Consider the following 5265-nt stretch of genomic DNA (forward strand, 5'->3'; position numbering starts at 1 on the left):
TCTCTTCTATCATCTCTCTCTCTCTCTCTCTCTCTCTCTCTCTCTCTCTCTCTCTCTCTCTCTCTCCCTCTCCTCTCTGTTTTGCAATTTCAATCAATCATATGACAAGCTTCCTACGATGTTTCCACAAATCATCATTTCCCATCTCTGTGCTTTATTATTCTTCTTTAGAACTTCGGCAACTTTATTTTTCAGTTTTTCTGTTGAGCTTTGCATTCTTGCTGTCAGATCCTAATATTCAAGAACACTTGTTATTTTATTTTGTAAGCTTTTTGTGAGTTCCTGCTAATTTTCAGACCTTTTAGGCTGTCTCTCTAAGATGGTGTCATTAAATGTCAGGGTGCCTTCCTGGTCTTCATCCTCCCGCACCATAAAATAAGTTCTTAGTACTGAGATAACATGACACCTACCACACCAGTATGTAAGTTGTTCTGTGAGGTTTTAGGTGCCAAGGCTGACACAGGGCAAGGGTGCACAGGGCAAGGAAACCTAGCTCCAGAGAATGAATTGATTTCAAAAAGAATATAAAACTGTCCTCTTAAGGTTAACCAGTATATGCTAGACTGTTGATTGATTTCTCCAAAAGGTATTATCAAATTCACTGCTCTATACTAGACAATATTTCCAGCCAAATGAGCACCTGACAAAAGTGAGTCCACCTACTACCAGTGTCATGGTTTGTGTGTAGTCATCTCCCGAAAGCCTCATGAAGTCACGGGATGGCTTGTACAGTTTGCAATTAATCCTCTAGGGCAGATAATCTGTATACAAATGTAAGGAAGGGAGAGAGGCTGGGTGGCTGCCTCAGCTGCTGCACGTCCCTTCATTCTTTGTTGTTTTCCACCACCATGAACTGCTGCCCTCTGCCTTGTCCCTTTCTGCCTTGGAGCCAGCTTTATAGACCAAAACCTCCACCAACTGTGAGCTAAATAATTCTTTCCTTTTTAACTCTCGGTGTTGGATATTATTTTCCCAACAATGAGAGAAAAATAACTGAGATGACCAGCATAGCTGCACAGGTCTGACAACGCTCCACACATCCTTAGCCTCCCTTTCTGCCTCTATGTTGATGGATTCAGATTGTTCATGCTCAAGTGGGAGCTCACATCACCTCATGTGGAGTAGGCTTCCTCACCAATGGTCATTCAGCACCTCTCCTTTGGGGGTGCTCTCTGGCTGGTATTACGAACTGCAAACCTTGTTCCTACTTCCCTGAACCACATAGATACTAACCTAAGAACAGTTCTTCTTTCTTTGAGCAACATGTATTGCTTAGCATTATCCCCAAAGATTTCTATTCAAGACTGTCTTTTGAGATCATCTCTCAGTGCAGCTGCGACGTATAGTATTCCATATCCAAATAGCATCAATCATACCAGAAAATATATGAAATGTGTAACATTCTTCTATCCTCTGTCAGATGTTCATACGGAACCCCATATGTCCTGGAGTGAGTGGCAAGCATGGCGCTCAAACAGCAGAAGAAATCAGGCCATTTGTTTATTTAACTTAACCTCTGGCCCTTCTATTCTCTGATCTTAAATATTACCTGTTTAAATTTACCATGCATTTATGTTGTTACTATGCATCTCCAGTTATATCCTCAGTTGGAGTCCTACTCAAATGCTCAGCCTTCTTGAAGGCACAAAAATTATTTTTAATTAGAGAGTGATGCAATGCCATTAGTGTTTGCTTTTGTTTTCTATGATTTTGAAATTATAATGAAATAACACTGCCTATACCAAGGTCCTAAAGTACTTTTTCTATGCCGTATTCTAGCACATAATTGGTTCAGATCTTACATTTAAGAGTTAAGCGTAACTCTTAAGAGTTAAGAGTTACATTTAGAGTTGATTTTCTGCATATGTATATCCCGTTTTTTCCAGCACAACTTGTTGAAGAAATTGTCCTTTTGTTTCAGTGTAAGTTTCTGGCACATTTATTAAAAACCAATTAGCTATAAAGGAGAGAACTTATTTGGTGATCTCTCTTCTGCTAGTCTATGTGCCTATTTTTATGCCAATACTATGCTATTTGGTTATTATGGCTCTGTAGTCTGTCGTGAGATCAGGTGTTGTAATGATTTCAGCTTTGTTCAAGATTGCCTTGGCTCTTTGCGGTCTAATGCATCCATTCCAAAGTAAAAGCCTTCAGTACATCTAAGAATGGAAATAATGCAGTGAACTGAAAGCAATATTTTCCAGCTTTCTGTTTTACAAAGGATTAATGTCTAGAATATAGAAGGAACCCAAAAACTTAACAAAAATAATCCAACTAGCTGAATAGGTACTTACCAAAAGAAGACGTGCAAATGGTTGACAAATACAGTATGTGGAAAAATTTCAATGCCATTAGTCCTCAGAGCACTGAAAATGAAGCCATAAAAAGTATCATCTCTTTAAAATGCCTATTCTCAATAAAATGAAATCATAAATGCTGACCATGATGTAGAGGAAAAAGAAACTTCATACACTTGTCAGGACTGTAAGTATAATGACTCCCCAGAGCTGGGAGTATAGGTATGCGCCGCTATGCCAGGGTTCTGTGGCCAGCTCAGCCCACCCTGGGGGTGGGGCCACAGTGCATGTGATGCCTGGGATCAAACCACAGTCCCTGCACTTGCCTAAGCAGGTGCTTGAGTCCACTGAGCTCTCTCGCTGGCCTGACACAGGATTTTCTAATGAAAATCCTATATACAAATCTACAGAGGATCATGGCATGAAATGAAAAGTGTGAAGGAGAAAGGTAAAGGTAGAAAAAGAAAATAGGAATGACTATTGTAATCTCAGGCTTCTCTTGGGTAGAGATAGTTATAGGCTCACCGTACATTTTTTGCTACCCAATGTGGTCCAGTTTATATACTTGTAATAATGTAACTATATCTTTTTAAATATCACAAATCACATTCACTTGTTTAAAATTATTTGCTCCAGGAATGCAAAAACTACATCTCAGAACAATTCAAAGAAGATGATAACGAGGAAAATTAATCATGCTAACTTGCTCTCACTTCATGAATCCCACCTCATAGAAACTGCTCATGAGATCTGCACTCCCATACACACACAGACCATTTTTTCTGGCATCTCTGAAAAGATATTAACAAAGAGGGTACAGTGAGACCAGTGCCTCCCTGGCCCAACTGACCCTTGTGCAGTGAGGCAGCTGCTCTCTGTGGGTCAGCGTTGCACTGGGTGGTCCTCATTACTGGGTAGGAGGCATCAGCCTTCACATGGCTCCATGACGGTGGCCACAGCACAAGCACCTGCTAAAATCTTTCATGCTGAGAGTAAACAGCCAAAGTTGAAGTTAGGGGAAGAAGTCATGATTACCCAGCTCTGACAGGGTTTCTCCACTGACTCTATTACACATGGCTTTTAATGGCATCCAATAAAGAGGCTTCATGTTGGTTAGGGCTTGTACTTGGCCATATACAAAGAGAGACTAAGGAATATTTATCATAATGCAAACAAAGATGGAGCATTTATATTATTATAATACATTGGAGAGATAACAATGTAACATAGAAGTATTCTTAATTTAGTGAAGTAATTTTAGAACAACCACTAGTACACTTAGTATACAAGGAAACAAAAATGAGAAGATAAAGTTCCTAAGAGGGAGGGGGGCTGCTGAGGAGAATGAATGGCAAACATAGCAATTAAAATTAAAAAGATACAACATATAAATGGAGAATATCATAGGAATTAAAGAGAAAGTGGCAGACTTTCAACTTTATGCTCCAAAACTGTACTAACGTCATCTTGTGATACTTTATTCCAGCGTGGACACAGGTAAAACAAAGACATCTTCTACTCAATGTGAATTTGTGTCCTAAAAGATGTGAAATCTGCAAGGATGGGTTTTAGTGAAAGACATTTCCATCATTTTCTCTGAAAATGTACCAAACTCCATGAGAGGTATCAGTTTTGTGCAGAAGATTCTAATTAAGTCCTATTTAAAAGGGAAATCTGAATATAGAATTGAACAGCAGACAAGAAACGTGAACATTTTCTCTCAGTATGAAATAAGATGTTTATGAAGTTTAGAAGCCATATCTTGTTTCAGGTTTCTATAATATACAATATAATTTTTCCTAACTTAAAATGATTTTCGTTTCTACCATAAAGTTTTTTATTTTAATAGTTTAGCCTTTATTTACATACCCATGGTATAATGGATATATCATACCCATGGAGTAATGAAAAGGTTAATTACCAAAGATAGAAGTAACTTGGACTTTGATATTATATTCCTATTGAACATCCAGTTTACTCAAGAACTCTAATAGCACAGCAGTGAAGAACAAAAATGAGTGATTAATAAGGAAATGCAGGTCTCACTGCTGTCTTTGGTTAGCAAACAATTTACTGGTTGAGCTGTGCTTGAACAATCATGGCTTTATCATTTATGCTGCATCCTCCATGAGGAAGAGAGGCTATTTGCTGGGATGCTAAGCATGAAACAAATTTACGAGTTTCTGCATTAGCTCACTTTCCGTTACAGAATATGATACTATTAATTTTTAAAAAACAGAGTTTTGTTTTCAAATTTAAAAAAGCAAGGTCATCAAGCAAGATTTCTTTTTTCTTAAAATCAATATGCATAATAAGGTTGCTAATTAAAAATAAATTACACTTGTACAGAATTTGTTTGATAAAATACCTGTGTACTGTTACCCAAGTTTACAAAGAAAGTTAACTATGTGCGTTACATGTCCACATACGTAATTTTTTTACCAGATGGCTTCTCTCATGTACTAGAATATAAGCTAAGATGACTGAAACTTGCAAGGATGAGTGCCTATTCCATGTCCTTTCTATGTGGATATTTTGGGCCTTCTCACAACATGACCACATTCTTGAGGGAATACTTCCATGGCATCTACTTTCGGAGCCAGTTGTGTCAGAGTTTGGACAAAATCCTGTGCAACTTCTGCATACTGAATTGGTAAACAAATAATGTTAATTGCAGAAGCCTGAGCAGCTGATACTACCTCTGAAAGGGTGAGTGACTTGAGTACAGTTTGAAGGCAATCTACTACAGAGATTTCCTGGAAAAGAAAGCAACACCGCCAGATAACTTCAATTTTTAAAAAAGACAAACAATGCTATATCAAAAACTACAGATAATTTGTGTTACAGTAGAAACCAAAGACGGTTGAACAGGAAGATTAGAAAAATTCTCATATATTCTTCATACTGCTTTCTTCATTGGTACTGAAATTAGCTACGAAGACATTCAGAAGGGAAATTTAAAACTTGA

Source organism: Octodon degus, unplaced genomic scaffold, assembly GCF_000260255.1.
Source record: "Octodon degus isolate 3935 unplaced genomic scaffold, OctDeg1.0 scaffold00120, whole genome shotgun sequence".
Classification (NCBI taxonomy): Eukaryota; Metazoa; Chordata; class Mammalia; order Rodentia; family Octodontidae; genus Octodon; species Octodon degus.